The sequence below is a fragment of the Euleptes europaea genome, chromosome 8, assembly GCF_029931775.1.
Source record: "Euleptes europaea isolate rEulEur1 chromosome 8, rEulEur1.hap1, whole genome shotgun sequence".
Classification (NCBI taxonomy): Eukaryota; Metazoa; Chordata; class Lepidosauria; order Squamata; family Sphaerodactylidae; genus Euleptes; species Euleptes europaea.
This window is the reverse complement of record NC_079319.1, coordinates 47247641-47267159: the sequence shown is the minus strand read 5'-3', so window position 1 is coordinate 47267159 and position 19519 is coordinate 47247641. Positions and strand designations below refer to the sequence as shown.

The 19519-nt window shown below is 46.2% G+C and overlaps 1 protein-coding gene and 1 non-coding gene across 4 annotated transcripts in view; both read left to right on the top strand.

Annotated features, from left to right (window-relative positions):
- ASXL3 (ASXL transcriptional regulator 3) overlaps positions 1–19519 on the top strand; it is a 134575-nt gene that overhangs the window by 23738 nt on the left and 91318 nt on the right. The window lies entirely within an intron of this gene.
- TRNAP-GGG (transfer RNA proline (anticodon GGG)) lies at positions 17444–17518 on the top strand. Its single transcript has one exon. It is a non-coding gene; the product is annotated as a tRNA-Pro (tRNA).

Sequence of the window (19519 nt, the reverse complement as noted above, 5' to 3'; positions counted from 1 at the left end):
TCCTTGTTCTATTTTCCTATCCTACTTTTCTTTTCTCCCCCCTGGCCAATGTCATTTAACTCAGATTATTGTGCCGAGGTTGGGCATGAGCTGCCCTATCTTTGCATGATGTCTGATCAGTAAGGGCACATGTTTGCAGTGAAGCTCATGGCATTCAAGTACTAGGTTTGCGATGAAATGTGGAACAGCAAGGAGCAAGTAAAGGCATCATTAGTGAGAGTCAGGATTAGGTGTGAAGTATGAGGGAGACTTAAAGTGGAGTGGAACCATGGTAAGTAGTAAGGAGGAAGAAGAGCAAGGCATAATGCAAGAGTAGAGACGGTGCTCACCACAAGATGGTGACTTGAGTACAAGGCCTAATGCTGTTTTTTTTTTTTTTTTTTAACACAAGAGTCTAAACTGGAAGTTTTTATGCCCATTGTCCACTAAGAGCCATTTTAGTACAGATTAGGTAGCTCTGTGACTGGAAAATAAGCTCTTTTCTGAAGAAAACTTGCAGGTCCGACTGAGCTCCCTCAAGAGGTAGTTGTTAGATGACAACTATATAAGGTTATGATATATGCAAGCATCTCATCTTTAAATCTGCTTTTCAAATTCCATATAAGCTAACTTTTGATATCAGCAAATATATAGGTAAATATATAGCAAGTCAATGCAGTTTTAACCAATCAGTATTATGTTGTGTAAGCATCTAATAGTTTTATAACTGTTTAGGTTGTGTGTGTGTGTGTGTGTTAAGTGCCGTCAAGTCGCTTCCGACTCATGGCGACCCTATGAATGAAAGTCCTCCAAAATGTCCTATCTTTGTTTAGGTTAGAAAGACTATAAACCTATTCCAGTTATTCATAAACAGTAACTTGTCCTAGAGATGTATTGACAGGCAGAATTGTTATGTTGTGTGGTATGTATGCCTTTTGTTGTTCGTTGTTGTATGTTTTTTAATATGTTGAAAAATAAACTTTTTTTAAAAAAAAGAGGTAGTTGTTAGAGCTAAAATAACAAATGAGTCTTGTGGCCTACCTTGTCAGTTGTATCGGGTAGTTCATGAAATGTTAAAGATTCTTTAGTCTTTATAGTACCACAAGACTATTTCTTATTTTTGACTTCAGCACACTAACAAAGCTACCGTGAGATGTGCTAGAACAGTGGTACTCCCTCTGTGGCTCAAGAGCTACTTGTGGCTCTTCTTCTAGTTTTGGTTTCTGGGGCTTACCTCTAAGACATGCTAAGAAATAAATGCGCACAACAAATAAATCAGTGGAATTTAGTTTTGTTGAACTGAAAATGTATTTGGTTATTTATAGTTATATATTTTTTTAAATGGTTATATTTAATATTATTGGATTGTTTGGTGAGGTAGTATTTAGTAGTTATCTGGCTGTTCTGGTTGAAGGCTGTTCTGGTTACGAATGTGGTTCTGACTAGGCCACACAGAGAGTACCTAAAACATTTTAAGTCTTCCTTGCAGGTGGTACTAGGACTGCAGGAACAACTATGGAGAGTGGTCCCTAACAGCTACTAGTTTAAATGAAACAACTTATTTATGTAGCTTTCATACTGCTGCCTTGTTTCTTCCAGTCCAAGAGTAGTTCTGAGAATGGAAGGGACCAGGACAGGATGCCTGTCAACACTATGGACGCTAGGGGTGTGCCCAAATTTTTTTCCCAGTATTTTTCGTTTTGGGTTTATCAAACCCGGGAATTTTTGCAAAAAACGGAAAACCCAGATTGTTCTAAAATTTTCAACTTAATAAATATGAACCCGAAAAATGCTGGCAAAAAATCCTTGAATCTTTCAGATCTGGCCTACCAGCCTTCTCCAGGATCCAGAGAAGGCCAGGGGAGAATCTGAAAGCAATCCATGCTGTGCTGATTCTCTGAACTCTGGAGAAGCAGTGCAGCATGGATTCCCCCCCCCCCGCAGGGCTCCCCCCTCTCCCCCTTCCCTTACTTACCTGCATTTAGCTTTGACTGGACAGCAGAGCTCTGCCATGCTGAAGGACTGGAGGCGGGGCTGGCTGGGAGTTCATGGGCACCCCTAATGGACATTGTGCATAGGGCTTTCAACCATAAAAGCTCTGATAGTCAAGGGAGCAGAATGAGAATTCTTTCCAGACCAGTCATGGGGAAACTGTGTCTTATTAGTGAGGTACAAGTACAAGTTTCTGTATGGGAATACTTGGATGTGCAGTACAATACATTGTTATAGGATATACTGTGGGCATCATCACTCTTTGGGCACTTTGCAGTTCCAGACTGTGTGAATAATCTGATGGTGTGGGATATATACTAATGTTATCAAAGGAAGAGGGCCTTTACCTTTACGAATGCCATCATAAAGGTTTTTGAAAGCCAGAGAGCAATAACAATGTGCTCATGGAAAGGACTACTTCTTGAGAAATATTTTTCAGTGGGGTATCCATTTAGTCTAATATCCCAAGGAAAGGTGTGTTTGACCAAAAAGACTTCTCAGTCAGACAGGGTTTCCTTCTGTATAAAGAATAAGGGAGAGCCAGCGTGTGTAGTGGTTGAGAGTGGAGGACTCTAAACTCGAGATCCAGGTTCAATTCTCCACTCCTCCACATGAAGCCTGCTGGGTGACCTTGGGCCAGTCACAGTTCTCTCAGAACTCTCTCAGGTCACGTGGAGGGAGGCAATGGCAAACCACTTCTGAAGGTTTCTTGCTTTGAAAACCCTACAGGGTTGCCATAAGTCAGCTGTGACTTAACGGCACTTTCCACCACCAGAGAATAAGGAATATATCACATCTCCATCCATCATACATATTTGCTTGCAACCCTGGAATAATATCCAGCAGTGAGGTTGCATTGCACATTAATCGACTAATTGCTGACTCGTTAAGCATTTGTTTTCACCCACAATATATCTTGGGATCTGGCCATGTGGGACTTCCCCAGGGGTTTTTGCCTGTGTTTTATGCGCCACATCAAGAGCTTGTCCTGGTAGAAAGAACTTACCAGAGAAGACAGTGTTGCAAATCACTATATGAGTTCAACGATAATGATGATGTATCCTGATGATCTTCATTTAACTATTTTAAAAAGGTTAGGAGAAATGGATAGGTAGAAAAAGCTGAACTTCGCTGATGAAACAAAATGAGTATGCCTTCATTTTTGTATTAGAATATAATATTTTTAATCCTGCTTGAGAAATTTTATGAGTAGCTCACAGCTGTACCTAGATTATTACCATACATTGGCTCTAACATATGCCATTTAAATACAATGTCCCTGCTTTTAAACACTATATCCTATTTCATGTACAGTAGATACTGATTTATCTCCTATGACATTAATCATCTTATAGCAAGCAATGGAATAACTTGCAGATGCCCTGCCTCTCCTCATTTATAAAGATAAATGTCATAACATGATGGCTGATCTTTGTTATGACACTAACCATTACACATTTAACAAATGTAGCAAAATACCACTGACAGCTTGAAAAGCATCCATGTGTGTGGAGCATTCTTGCAGTTCATGCCTCTAGTTCAAAACCCTCACCTGTCATATTTAGTTTCTGAGCATTTTAAGTAGTGGATTTGCTCTGCGTCGGCAAACAAAAATAATTGCCTGATGGTATAATGTCATAGTTCTGTTACTTAATGATCAGCAGCTCAACGCTTGTTGTGCCTTGAGGGCAGGGGATCCAGTGGGATCCTGTAGGTGAACATGTGGAGAAAACAGTGGATCTTCAATACCAAAATCTCAGAAGGCAGGGTTTCTAAGACGAGTGAAAGCATAAACAACTGTGCTCAGCATGTCTGGCTGGAAACAAAACCCATGTGTCTTGTGTGTGTGTGTGTGTGTGTGTGTGTGTGTGTGTTAAGTGCCGTCAAGTCGCTTCCGACTCATGGCGAACCTATGAATGAAAGTCCTCCAAAATGTCCTGTCTTTGACAGCCTTGCTCAGATCTTGCAAATTGAAGGCTGTGGCTTCCTTTATTGAGTCAGTCCATCTCTTGTTGGGTCTTCCTCTTTCCCTGCTGCCCTCAACTTTTCCTGCTGTGTCTTATAGGGCAACACAAGTAGGACTGTAGTCTTGTGTAACACAATTTGCACAGCTTTTCATAACCAGGTCCACGTACACACGGAAGGATTCGTTCATGTAGGAAGTTGCTAGAAGACAGAGGCAGTAGCGATTATGGTGGGGGCTGACCAAGGAAGAAACCCATCCCCATCAAGCCTTGAGTACTGAGAGAATGCATGGAAGAAGAAAAAGGGAAGAGGGGGGAATGGGGGCTATCATGTGCCCTGAGAGCCCAGGAACTTTGGAACATCAGGTTTACATTAGGAATGCTTCTACACCTGCTTTAAGAATCACGGTATATTTTAAAGAGAAAAATCTGAAGTAATAAAATATTGGAGGGAGTTGGCATTACAAAATGGAGCAGTGTCCTTTCTAAAACTACAAGCGGGCATTTTAATTTCTTTATAAGCAGATGCTCCTGTTTTCTGATCATGGTCCCAAATATACTAACTAATGAAGATGGGAATGGCAAATGAAACACATTTTGGGTTGGTACTGGAAGGCAAGAAGCTAAAATCTTTTTCTGTGATTCAGTTTCCCTTCTCTTCACTCTTTTCTAATGTAAATTATGCTTTTGTATAGCCAGAAAATGGTGATACAGATAGGAGTGTCATCTGAGGTGTTCAAAGTACTTCTTGCTTCACTGTCTGCTATCAAGACCTATCAGCACAGAACATGTCTTGTTTATGAATTAAATGAAAAATCCAGAAAAGAGATTTCAAGAAGAGAACCTGCTGTAAGACTTCATTTGATGTCATTTTATAGGAGGGAATGTTTTAAATTCTTGCACCTGTTGGTTTTCCCATTTGAAATATTAAAGCTGTGGTACTAGGCACACTTATTAGCAGGCAAGTTGCATTGAAACAGTGGGACAGTTTCAAATAAATGTCTGGGATCCAAACAGTCTACTTTTAGCTATGCCCAAGGTTTTCAGCCTGCCAAGTAGAATGTTATATTTTTTCTATATGCATTTAAGTTAACTATGAGTAATTTAGGCTGCCAATGCTACACATGCTTATTTGGAAGTAACCCAAATGAAACTTGGTAGAAATGACTATGGAGTAAACATGCATGGGATCACAATGTAATATTTTGAAGGTAATCATTAAAATAGGAGGGAAGGTGGCATGACATAGTTGGATCTCAGAAGCTAAGCAGGGTTGGTACTCAGATGGAAAACCACCAAGTAAGACTCTGCAAAGGAAGGCAATGGCAAACCACCTCTGCTTCTTACTTGCTTTGAAAATCCCTTGCTGAGGCTTCCGTAAATCGGTTGTGACTTGATGGCACATGCATACATAGGCATTTAAATAAATTGTTTTACTTTGGCACCCACAATAGGGAACACAGCAATGGGGGGAGGGCATGGGAGACTGTTTTGGGCTCTTTTGCATGGCATGTCACCCAATGAATAATGTTGTGACAAATCCACAATGGACAGTGATACTGGCTACACACACATGAACACATGATGTGTATTGGATTAGGCGGATGTAGTGGCTGAATGGATCATTCGCTAAGGAGCCCTTGGTATAGGACAGAGCAAAATCAGCATGGAGTCACCTGGGGATTTTGAGGGAACTGGCTGAACTGAAGATACCTTCAGAATTGGGAGGGGGTATCAAAAGGGCGACTGTTCTCCTAGCTGTACTAACCTTAGCCAATTTGGCAGTCACCATCACCTCCATGGCCCATGTCCACTGTGCCTTAGTGGCAATTCTGTGGGTGAGGTATGGATTGGGGAGGCCGTTCTCCAAGATACTGGGGGCCCCTTTTGTGGACTATGAATTAGTTAGGGATCAAGGGGCAATGGAATGGAAAGACCAGTATGGTGTAGTGGTTAAGAGCGGTGGTTTGGAGCGGTGGACTCTGATCTGGAGAACCGGGTTTGATTCCCCACTCATCCACATGAGCGGTTGAGGCTAATCTGGTGAACTGGATTTGGTTCCTCACTCTTCCACATGAAGCCAGCTGGATGAACGTAGTCACACACTCTCAGCCCTGCCTACCTCACAGTGTGTCAGTTGTGGGGAAGAGAAGGTGATTGTAAGCTGGTTTGAGTCTCCCTTAAGTGGTAGAGAAAGTTGGCATACAAAAACCAACTCTTCTTCTTCCTCTTCCTCCTCCTTTATATGGTTAGATGTGCACACAAACCTGTTCATTTCAATAGAAAGAGAAATTAGTTTCAGCAAAAAAGCATATTTTGATTGCTCCCCCTCACTGATGTTTTCTGCCTGTCTTTCTCACCATTGTTGAAAAACAGGATTGTTTCTTATAAATAAGACTCTTCCCCTGTGTGTGTTTCGTATTTCTACACAAGCACGCAGGCACAAATCTTACTTTCCAATAATGGTTTAATTCTTCTTAAAGGGGAGAATGTTCTAGTTTAGGGCACTTGTTTTGTAAAAGCTGAGAGTGGCTGCGAAACATTTCCAAACTTAGCATATGAAGTCAGTGCAAATCCTAAGTTTGGAAATGTTTTTCAGCCATTGTTTGTAGAGGCATTGCTTTTCAGTACAGTAGTCCATTGTACAAAAGCAGCTAGAATTATAAAGTGCTGGGATGATGTTAGCACTGTTTAAAGTAGTGTTTTCAGCTTGAAATGCTAAATGCTTGTAGGTGGGAAATTATTGTGCACAGATGGGAATATTGCAATGGATGCTAATTTAGTACAGTAACAGCAGAATTTAGAATGAGATGGTGAAGGCAGTAATTAACAGTGCAACCCTAAACAGAATTACACCCTTCCAAATTCTGTCAGTAAGTTTAGGAAGGTGTAGCGCTGTTTAAGCAGGGTCGGCCCTGGATAGTACTTGGATGAGAAACTTCCAAGGAGTACTAGGGTTGCTATGCAGAGGCAGGTGATGGCAAACCACCTCTGAACATCTCGTACCTTGAAAACCCTGTGGAGTTGCCGTAAATCAGCTGTGACTTGACGGCATTTTCCACCACCAGAACCCTATTTAGAATTGTGCAGTCCATTGTATACTCTTACATGTATACCTATATCACAAATATATTTACAGTCCCATTCCAAATTGTGTGGAATTATTACTTGAGGCTTAGAGTGTGGAGTATAGTCCCCCAGTCTGCTTGTGGTAATTAGAATTTATTAATTGTTCCGAGGCTTAGCTCTTGTAGCAAGAGACTGTATCACCATAACACAGTTACATAACAGACAGAGCAATCCTGAGCGCTGCCAGCAGGCCATTGTGTAACTGTGGCAACGCTAGTCTGTGCCATAAAAGGGTTTGGTTATACAGCAGCCGGCAGGAAAAAGAGACTGTAACTGGGTAAAACTGAGCAGTACCACGTCAGCATCCCCAGCAACTGTGCCATAGCATCCGATCCAGGTGTTGTGTTGTGGCAGATGGGCCGTGATGGACAGGGCAGGCAGAACCAGCAGGCATGGGGTCCTGAGCATAGCGTTCATTACAGCCCAGAGCCAGGAAGGAGTGTGGCCTGGGAAGGGGCCTCAGTAGTCCCCCTCCCAAAGAGACCCCAAGCAGACTCTCAGCCCACAACATGCAAAGGGTGCCCTCACCTTGGAAGGGTCACAAGGAGAGGTTGAGGACAGTCTGTGCGGTCCTGGGTGTCCTGCAGTCACCAATGGCTTCACCTCCCAACGAGCCACCCTTGCTGCTGAGAGCACTCCCAGGCCACCCCTTCTGTCAGTGGAACAGGAGTGGGGCTGCCGGGGAGAGGTATCATGTGGGGGCACATAGCACCACCAACAGGTCCCCCAGCAGCCTCTCGATGTGCACATGCCCCTCCCTGACGTTCCTTGTAACAGCAAGCAGCCCTTTCAGGTGTCCGGCAGCCACCATCAGAGACACTGCCAGCCCTTCCATGCACTGGTGATCCTGGAGAAGGCTTCCTGTCACTCACGGCGGGTCTCCAGCCTCTCTCACTTGATCACTGCACACATGGAAGAGAGGGTGGGAGGATGGGCTGAACTGGCTGCGGGCCCGGGGGCAAGGCAAGGGGCCAGAGTCCCCTGCATCGCCAGGGGCACCAGCGACTGCACCACCCAACTCTGGTGGCTGCTGGCTGCCTCTCCCACTTCTACCCTCCCCACTGCCTGCCATTTCCACTCTGCTGCCATCCAAAACCATCGAGTCCACCCACTGCATGGACTCACCCTCAGCTGCTGGCCCCGGAGACTCCGTGATGTCCAGTGTCTGCAGGAAGACTGACCCAGCTACTACACTCGTCTCGGGATCAGGGCACGGATATGGTCCATGACATCAGCTACAAACATCAGGGAAACGCGCCCTCAGGTGGGGGGTCAGGGAGTGCAGGCTCAGCCTATGAGGACATCTGTAGCATTCTGCTCTGGGGCGACCCCAGGGCTCACAGTCACCTCACCTCTGTCACCTCCCAGTCTGGGCACTTTGGCCCTCCTCCCTGTCACTGAACTCCATCTCCTCCTGGCTTGGCATAAGGGGATGGAGGCCTGGGTCATCAGGTCCCAGGTCTTGGATGAGCGCCCCACTGGGAGAGATGGGGTGGTCATGTTGGCAGAGGCCTTCTCATCCCTGATCCTTGGGGGCACTTCCTGATTGTCCAGGACCTTCTCTCTTTTTTTCAATTTCTTCTCTTTTTTCAATTTTATCCTGCAACTGATATGTATGCTTTAATGGCATTAGCCGTATTAATTAATCTGAATCTGATTGCCCAGGGCTCTGGCTGTTCTGCCAGCCCCCTTGGGTACCTCCCTTGATGGCCCCGTAATAGCGCCCCCCATTTTGTGAGTCACCTGCAGGGGGGTGGGTCATAGCAAATGGTAGGGGGTGGGGGAGGTTGGGGTGGCAGGGAGAGTTGCTCTGCTACAGGGGCAAGGGAGTGGCAGGACTCAACCGCACAACACTTACTGCAAAACACCTCAATGCTGTGGCTGCCCACTACCATGGGTGGTCTGACTGCCTGCATGAGCGCCTGAGGTCCAGGAAGGCTCTTTTCCACCTGCCTCCTGGTAAGGGACATCCAGGGCCATGAGGGCACACATGCATTTCCGAGCCAGGCCGAACAAATTGTTCCAGTGCTTCAGAGTCAACAGGTCCATCCAGGTGCCGAGTGCCAGGGCAGAGACCTTCTCCACTGCTATGTACCAGAAGGCATAGCGACAAGCAGTGGCCAAGCTGGTCCCAGGGGTCACTATGGCTACATTTGCATGATCCACCCACAACCTATTCAGCAGTGCCTTCTCAGTCTTGGTGCAGTTAGGCTACCAGTGGCCATCACCACTGTCGGATGTTGGCATGGCCATTCCACCCACACACGGGAATATGGAGGCTGGGTGAGGCACCGTGGGAAGCCAAAGAACCCCTGGTCCCACCCCACCTCTCTCTGCTCCCACAATGGCCACTAGGCATCAGGAGGAGGCCACACAGACAGGGGAGTCATCTGTGGAGGTAGGTAAAAGGGTGAGCCCATGGTAGGAGGCTGGGCCATAGAGGCCCAAACTCCTTTGGGGACATTGAACTGGGAGGCACTGTGATGGTGGAGAAGGAGGTGCACTTGGCGATACCGGGCATATACCAGTACACTGCAGCTGTCAGACAGCACCTGCCTGGATTGCTTCTACCTGAACAGGGTGGCCATCCAAGCCCTGTGTGAGGAGCTCAGGCCAGTTCTCCAGGGTCAAGCTCCCACCCCCTGTGCCATCCCTTTCCTACAGACAGTCCTGCTCTCCCTCAGTTACCTGGCCACCAGATCTTTCCAAGAGGTTGTGGCAGTGGTCCTGGAGGTGTCTCAGTCCTTGGTGAGACACTGCCTGCACAGCGTCCTGGATGGTATGCCGGGCCACCTGCCGGAACACGTGCCCTTCCCCACAGAAGAGATGGAGCTGGTACCATGTGTTCAGGGTTTGTGGCAGTCGCAGGCATCAAAAACATAGTGGGTGCTGTGGTGTTACCCGAAATGCTCTTTGAATGGGGAATTAGCTAAGCAGATCGGTAACTTTAATATTTATATAGCAAGATTTCAGCCAACTATACCAGAGCCCATTAACTGTGACCTTAAGAATAAAGACAGACAAGGGATTCCGAATTAAGAGAGTTTGTAGTTTCTTTCATTCAATGGTGCAACACAAACATACAGAGATTCTAAGAAATAAAAGGTAGAATAAGGACTGATGCCAACATGGCAGGAGATCGTTGATTGGGAAATACTTCCTTTTCCAGATGAGTTGTCCAAGTTCCCGTAGACTAAGATAGCAAAAAATAAGAGCAAAGGCGGGGGCAAGGGGTTCCCATAGACTTGGTCAGCGAGGCGGAAGGGAGCGTGGTCAAGCTGCGCAAAACCAGACCAACAGAGTAACGGCAAGTATGCCAGGAAAGACCTAAGGTAACATTATGGGCAGTGGGCACCCCAGATATACTGTTTTTCCGGGGGCTGGGTAATGGGATTACCCCTCCTAGGTTCCCAGGTGACAAAAGGATTAATCTTCGGCTGCTGGGGTGGGGTAGTGAGAATTTAGAAATCTATTCTAATTCCAATGGCTTGCACAACCCGGGAGGAATCGGGAGATCCTTGCTGAAGTGCTTAACGTTCTTGAACAATAGGCGCGATCTCTGCTAATGTCTGGGGATCGCTGCTGCATAGCTGGAGGAACGACTCATCGCTGATATCAGGATCGCTGCTGATTGCCCATTACGCTGCTGATGTTGCAATGGGAGCGGAGGTATTGGCACTGACTACGTGGCTGTCTGCTTTCTACGTAATGGCGGCAGCTGGAACAGGGACAAACAGGAACATGTAGTCTCTCAGGTTCACTGGAGGTTGCCCTTGCCTCTGCTTCCTAGCTGCCGGCTGCTCAGAGCACACAGGAGCAGTCGTGTCAGTTTCACTGGTGTGCGCACTAGCCTTCCCTGTAACATTTAGGGTAGGCGCACGGCTAGAACAGTGCGCACACGTAGATTGCTTGCGGATGCCATGATCAGTCCGGGAGATTGGCAGTCCGTATGGTTACAATTCCCCCCCCTTGTCGCCTTGAAGACACTGTCTGAAATGGCAACACACACTACACGTGTTGCTTGAAGTCTTGATTGAAGATGCCAAAGCCGGGGATGCACAAGCCAAAGGGTTTTCTTGGAAACCATAGGAACTAAACTAAAATCTTAGATTAAAAAGGGTGACCATCTATGGAATTTGGTACACTCTAGCGAGAGATATGCATTGTTGAATTTGCAAGCATCTTTTCAAGGCAGTTACATTGAATGGGTCAATGCATCAGGTTCAATCTTCAATACATAAATAAAACACCACTTTTTCTAAACTCGAAATACATTACTAAACTATGAAACTGTAATCAGATAAATAATATATATATTGATTTATAAGGCAAACGGGTACAAAGAGAAAAAAAAACCTTGGGCAGAAACTGCCAGATGGTAAAAGGAAAAAAACTTTGCACCTTAAAAGTCATAGCAAAAAGAAAACAGTGAGATAGACCACTGGTAGATCGCTGAAGGTGTCTTGGAAAAAGAAAAAGAACAATCTAAAAACATCGCCCCCCCTTCAGTCCGTTGTTGTAGGAAGGGCTTAGCATAAGGGCAAGGTTACATTAAGACGCATAGAGGTTGCTTCAACCGCGGTTGGCTGGAATCGGCTTCTTCTGCTTCGGAGGAGGTGCTAATTACTTTCGCCTTTGAGCTCTTCCGTCTCTCTGGCTCCAACGGGGGCTAGCAGTGGACTGCACCCACATTGCCCTTATTGCCCTCCCAGGAGGAGCTGCAGGTGTACTACAACCACCATTGCTTCTACAGCTGCAACATCCAGGCAACCTGCAATCACTAAAGCATTTTCACAGACCTTATAGTCAAGTTTCCAAGCAGCATCCATGATGCACGGATCGTTGCATCATCAGGCCTCAACTATCTGTTGGCCACATGGCCAGAGGGAAAAGGATGGCTGCTAGGTCAGTAGTCTGGGACAGGGGGTGGGCAGGGCCCCGCAGTCCTGATGCCATGCCAGGTGACTGTGGATACCTCTTCCTTATTTGCTGACATGGTATTCCAAAGACAACCCATAAGACCACGTAGCTTACGACCAAGCCCACCACTAGACATGCATAGTCATCAAGCGGGCATTTGGCCAGCTGAACATGCAGTTCTGTTGCCTCCATCATACGGGGGGGGGGGGCAGAAGGCCTTGCAGCCTCTGCCAGTCATCAAGCTCTTCACCATCTGTGCTGTGCTCCACTTCATTGCCATCTGCCAATGGCTGTTGCCTTCCCTCGTGAGGGGGTGTCAGAGGGTCTCTGAGTTAGGGGGCAGGACAATACAGTCAGAGAGGAGGCAATGGTGAGGCAAGATGTTAGAGGGCACATTGAGTGCGAAGAGGTACCGGAACACAACTGATGCAGGAACTGCCATGCTACCCAGTCCATCTTTTGGGGGGCTCGCCCCTCTGGCGCCCTTGGAGAGGAATGATTAGTGAGCCACGAGATTAGCCGGGACCCCTTCTGCTCACACTTCTCCTTGAGGTACTTCACCAACTCAAAGCACCATTCCCATCGCCCACTAGCACACCTGAACATTCATGAGAATGGGTGAGAGTCCCCAGATGCAGGGAGGGCAGCTTTCTGAGCTCCTCTGCCATTGATGACTCTTGGCACCCATACAGCCTGGCTGTGGGTACCTGACCAAGGCCATGGGGGTGGGAAACAGCCACAAGTTGTGGCACTGACCAATGCAGCCACGTACAACTGTGGAAGCATCGGTCACCCTGAGCCACAAAATAGTTGGAGATAGGGGATTGCCGTTTGGCAGTAGGCACTCCTGGAGGCCGACAGAGGAGCCCCCTAAGACTCCCTAGAGAGTAGGGGGGGGTTGTCTACTTTTAAACTTTGTTTTGTTCCCCTGAAAAGGGGAAGGGGGTGACAGTGACCTGAGAGCTAAAAATTTTCACATTCCAAAAACAGCAAATATTCTGCTGCATCCTTATGTGGATTTGTTTCTGCTGGCAAAAGAACCAGATTTTTTTCAGAGCGTCCAGCCACTCTAATGAAGGACTGGTGTCGTGGAAGGAACCGCACATCTCTATGGTGCAATCCCGGGCTCCCACCTCTTGAAGGGTGGGCACTCCTAGCTCTGAGGGCCCTGGGTTAAACAGCAGCTGCCTGGAACCAGGTAGTCCACCTGGCAGCAACCACGGTTTTTGTTATGGTTGTCATTTTCCCAGATGTAGATAGCAGGGAGCCTTACTCACGGAATAGCCACGGCGCTGTTCTCCCCCCCCCTTTTCCCTATTTAGCCCAAACTCGGTGGCTTATTATTGTTCTTCCCCTTGATTAGCATACCAAAATGGCCCTGAGGTTACTGGGAACCATTCGGCCCTTCCAGGCCACCATAGGCTGAGACCCCCCCCCGCCAAACGTTTGGCAGTAGGCACTCCTGGAGGCCGACAGAGGAGCCCCCTACTTAAAAGAAAGCCCTACTTAAAAATAACAACACATGGTCCACCCGTTTGACCCCCGTGCAAAAGGGAAGAGAAGAAGAGATGGTTTTTTTATATGCCGACTTTCTCTACCACTTAAGGAAGAATCAAACTGGATTACATTCACCTTCCCTTCCCCTCCCCACAGCAAACACCCTGTGAGGTAGGTGGGGCTGAGAGAGTTCTAAGAGAGCTATGACGAGCCCAAGGTCACTCAGCTGGCTTCATGTGCCGAAGTGGGGAAACCAACCTGGTTCACCTGATTAGCATCTGCCATTCATGTGCAGGAGTGATGAAACCCGGTTCTCCAGATGAGAGTCCACCGCTCCAAACCACCCCTTTTAACTGCTATACCACACTGGCTTACTACAGAGACACTGTAATAAGGGTGAAGCCACATTGCAGATTTTTTTTTCCAGTTCCCAAAGCCCCTCCTGTCGGAGAAGATGCATTGCCACAACTGAGTCCTGAGCCAAACTGTTTCTGCCCGCTCCAGCCCTGATGCCCATAACCCCACACATTGATAGGTTGCCACTCTCCAGACCCATTGTGCCCTCCATAATGGTTTAGAACAGGTTGGGGCAACCTGTTCAGGGGCTGTCAGATTTGGACCCATTGGTCCAATCAACCTGAAATTTGGGGGATTCTAGCTGCTTGGCTGGAATTTTGGTACCTGTACTTCGGTAAACAACCCCTCCAACCACACACAACCTTCACACAGGCAGAGACACAGTTGTGGTGGGCAACAACACTTTATTTGCATGACTAGTGGGGGAAGGGATTGGTGACTCCAGAGACCATCTCCGGGGAAGCCTAAGGAAAGCTGACCTCTCCTGGGGTGGCGAGTGTGATGGAGCAGCAGGCTGAGAACAACACTTCTGAAGGCAGGCTGGGCCAGTTACCTGAGCAGAATGGGGTGGGTGGGAAGTATGGGCCTAGGCCAGTTTTCACCCTGTTGGATCTTCACCTGCAGAACAACAAAACAGAGACACGTGCAGTGACAAAGAGGGGCCAAGAGTGCCTTGGTGGGTGGAGCCATGTCCATCACAGCCCAGCAGAGACTTCACTTTGTGGCCCTTGGGGCGGAACTTCACTGCAACACTCCCAGCAGAGGCTGGTGCCACCCAAACCACACTCACCTGTCCTGTGTTGAAGTGGTCAGCGAATCCTAATGATCCATCCCCTATGGCAGCTGTTGCTCGGGACTCTGCTCGAGAATGAGTTCAAGGGTTGTGTGGCAACTCGCTCCACTTAGAATGGAAGGGCTCCCCTTAAAAAGAACACCCTCTCCAAGGGGGAGACTGGCAAATGAATGAACTTTAAGTCCAGCATGGAGCCCAGCACTTGGGCTCCTGCCCCAACAGCTCTCCTGGGACACTCCCCATGCACCAATCCCATTTGTGTGTGTGAGGGGCCATAGTGCTGAGAGGGCGCAGCTCCTGTTGCCCTCACTTGACTACAGTGCTGCTGGAATGGATCCTAGCCACGAAAAAGGGGGATGGGGAAGCAGGCTTGGGAAACAGACCCCTGCTTATCTGTCAGTGCGGGCCACCCCTATGCGTCTTGCCTGTGGACATTGGGTACCTGTTAGGGTTCTGAAGTGGGAGAAGTCAGCTATAGAGTGTGGACTTTACTCTCCCCTTTGAGTTTTAGCATGGGGCGCTTGCCCAGTTATGCTAAGTGCCCTTTCTGTGCTTTTCCTGCCACCAAAGTGCCTCGGCATTCTCTAAGTCTGCGTGGCAGGGACCTGTCAGAGTCCTGTGCCATGTGCTCTACCTCATGAGTTGTGGAGTGTCCTGGCTGGGGTTTTTATAGGGATTAGGGGCCGCGATTGAAATCTTAGGAGGGGGCTTGGCCGGCACAGAGGAGAGAGTTGATTAGTCACACTTATAGTTGGCATTGTGAGCTGCTTCAGATCTTATGGGCATGGCTGCAGCAGTGGGAGGCATTTGATTTTTGCTTCCAATTGGTGCCTATGGGTTGCGCCATGTTTTTTGTTGGTGCAACTTTGCACCTCTGTCGGGGTGTTCCCAGGCTGAAAGGGTTTGGGAGCTGACTAACTTCAGCCACACCCCCAGAACGTCCCACAACCACACTTGCTCAGGAGACTGCACCTTAGTTGCGCCAACAGGTGGCCGTTGTGGGGCTGTGTGGTACCCGAGAGTGGCGGAATAGTGCTGGGGCCTGCACTGGTGTAACTGGCTCTTACACCAGCGTAACTTAGAGAGATGCCAGCATAAAGGTCAGTCTGCTTCCTGAGTGCATTCAGCCTCCCCCCTTAGGATTGCACTGTATATCAGTGTAACACAGATGGGGTTGTGATGTTTGGATTACATAGTGCCTGGACTATCTGATGTGAAGGTTAGAATTATCATTAGGAATTCAGATATTAGAGAATACTGAGGAGAAATTGTTCATAGTGGTGCATATACGCTAACAATGCAAGTGTAATTGGAAGATTCTGGAAATTAATGGGGTACAATTATCGCTTGGTTTAAAATGTATAACAAGGACAGAGCATGTTGCGCTGGAAACACCATTGCACTGATATATTAAAAAAATAAGAGATTCCAATAAATTATAAATTTTTAAAGAAACAGATTAGAAATCCAGATCTCCTCCTAGATATTTCTAGGGTTGTTTGAACAGTGATTGAGGAAATAACAGATTTGTCCGTTTACCTTTTGTTTGGTAAACTGGTAGAACACAAGTGTAAATAGCATGTTCTCATTCAAATTACAGAGGAAGAATGGCCAAAATCCCCATTCTGCTCTCTCTAGCTAACCTTGAGACAGTAATTCTCAGTGTAACCTGTTTTAAGAATTATTGAATTGATAAAACGGGGAGGAAAAGACCATGTACTCCAATCTGAGCTCCTTGGGGGAAGGGTAGGATAAAATGTAACTGGTAAAAGGATTGAATCCTCTTCTCTTGTATACACAGAGAAAAAGCTACTGTGTATATATGTGTGCCCTTTAGAACTATTGCAAGAAAGCTGTTCTTGAATACAAATTTGCCTTTTATTTGGCAGTTCAGAGATAATGATGTTTTATTCTGTGAACTACATAGGATGTGTTCGTCAGATAGTGCCAGGGCTCAGCCTTCCCTGCTCATTCATGTTAGCATCAGAGTACTCCTGGATCCCCTAATGCTACAAAACCTTCATACAGTGGTAGCATCTGGACATAATTCTCATAGACACAATTTGATAAGTAGCAAGCGACACTTTCTTTCAGTTGCGCATTGAGCCCCCATCGTTCATGCATTTGATGCTCCATGATTTGATGACAACTGTGCACTTGCATGTCTGCATTTAAAGTGTTACCCCAATACGTACCTGTGCAGGGGCTATAATGTGCAAAGTGTCCTTTATATGTGTAAGACCTTGCACACATCACCAGGACAATTAACTTGGGGTTCTGGGGTCCCAAATCGGGGCAGTGCACCAAAATAAAGAGGGAGAAAATAGCTCTTAAATAAGCACGTTTATTCACCTAACGAGATAGAGACTGGAAAAGTAGAAAGGAAAGAACACTAAAATAAGGCAGTGCAATAAACAAATGCAAAACCTTTTCATAATCCTATCTGCCTATGAGCTGTTGTTTTTGGAGGGAAATCCTGAAAAAAGTGGGCTGGCTAGCAGTTAGGCAAACCAGTGGTGCTTTAGGGGGAAAAGAAAGCATCTCAGCCTGATTCTGAAGAGAAAAGATGGGCAAGGGTCCGGTTTAGGAGAGGTTGATGAAAAACAGGCGTGGGGGTGAATGTTCAAAGCAAAGTCCAATGTGTAGTTGGGACAGCAGTTTGGATTCAAGACTGGCAACAAAAGCATGGGGTGGGGTCTGGAAGGGGATTTTATACTCATTAGCTGGGAAAGGTGGTGGTGGTTCTTGGGCAAGGTTGAGTGAAGGTGTGGAAATTTGGGGATTTCCGAATAATGGTTTCTGAGACTAAAATGTAAAATATGTGGCTCAGTGGTAGAGCGTCTGCTTGGGATGCAGACGGTCCCAGGTTCAATCCCTGGCATCACCAGTTGAAAAGACCAGGCAGTAGGTGATGTGAAAGGCCTTTGCCTGAGACCCCGGAGAGCCACTGCCAGTCTGAGTAGACAATACTGACTGTGATAGACCAGTGTTCTGATTCAGTATAATGCAGTTTCATGTGTTCATGTGTCCAAGTGCATAATGGGTAGGGTGAGGTGGAAGAGTGCAATATGTGAGGGGTGGGGAATTTCCTGAAGATCGAGAGACTTTCTTTTTGTTCTACTCCCTTACTCATTAATTGTTGTCGAAAAGGGTTGAGGACCAACTCTGGAGTCTGAATAGGGTCATGATTAATAGCTCTGTAGAGTATTCAGGCAGGTGGGTTACTCCTTGCCTGGTGCGCTCAGGGGTGTCTCTGCCACTTCCAGGAACCCCAGTTTGATATCAAGCAGAATATTTTACTCCAGACCTCTGACCTCTGAGTTGAGGGAGGGTAAAAGGGAGGTCTCTGTCTGTGTGCATGGGGAGCTTAGCAGGTATCAGAAAAAGTTTCAGATAAAGCAGAACACAGTTGTATAGTGAGGAGTATGTTGCTTTAGAAAGCTTGGGTACTTTCTATAGCATTTTGAGTGCAAATCAGAGTGCCACATTTAAACCTCTAAAGTCCTGAGCAGGTTGGGCCCAATATACTTTTGAGACCACTACTCCATTTCCCAGAAGTCTAGAATGGCCTTGTGGTAGTAACTTCTGCCAAAGAGGCAATACCTTTTGCCTTAGTATCTTATAGAAGCAATGTAAGATCTGTTAATGATTTGTGCCTAGTGTTAGCGGGTGTTTCTTTAGTATCTTGATATTTCTGCCTTTTGTAAGAGGTGTTTAAATATTTGGATATTTGTGATATTCTTCTAATTGTTTCCTGCACTAATGCTGTCAGGAGAAAATGAGCGAAAAATTCAAATGATGAAGCAAATTACAATGTAAATACAAAGTTTTAGTGCAAGGCAGCAGTTCCATGTCTGCATGTGGCTGAAATACAAATATAAAAATCCTTTATATCTGGTCATCACTGTCCCCTTTGCCTGCTAAGTGGCTTCATAAAATGCTCTGAAGCCTAGTTAGTCTTTTGGCAGGGATGCCTGCAGTTTCAGGGCCTCTTAATATAATATTGTAATGTAGGATGCATAGGGCACAACCATGAATTCACTCAAAGCTGCCATTTCCACTCCCTTAAGGGAAATATATATCTTTGTTTTTTCCTGTGCCCTTTAAGGATGACAAGAAGATTTATATTTGCTATGATACGTATATGCCTTGTTGTTTGGAACCATTGCCATAATTTCCTTTGCATCTCCAGTCTCAAGATGGAGCCTCTAGAGAATACAGTGCTATTGATTCAGTTTTTTTTTTTTTGCTTTCATCAGTTTTAGTAATTTAACGTTTACTTTGTTATTTGACTGATTGTTCCCTATGTTAATGAGCCATATGTTAGCTTATCTTCCATTCTTAGGAGGAAGGTAGGAGATAGGAAGATAGAATATTTTTGCCTTTTAGTAGGTCATATACCAAGCCCCTGCCAAGATTGTACTGTATTATGATTACTGCTTTAGCCCCCTTTTAAATTTTACGGAAGCATTTATCATGTGTTTTACTTTTCTCTTGTAAGCAACAAATTAAGCTGTAGAGACTTCCTTGCCCATGGGGGGGAAAATCCCTCATTTAATGTACTCTGTCAAAATAAGCCTTTGTTCTTTTCAAAGTATATGCTGGGCTCCTGATATAAAAAGTGTTTGGAATGAAGAAATATTTACTTCTTGCTGTGGAAAAGCAATTCCGTTTTGGTGATAAATTATTCTGGAGAGCTGATGAATGAAATTTTGAATTCAGCAAGGTATTTGAAGCTCGTCACTAGTATATTCATCAACCAAAGCCATTGACACAATGGGCACACGTGCCCGCCATCAGGGGTCTGGGTGTGATCCTTGATGCCCCCTTATCAATGGAGGCTCAGGTCACGGCCACGGCCAAGGTGACTTTTTACCATCTCCACTGG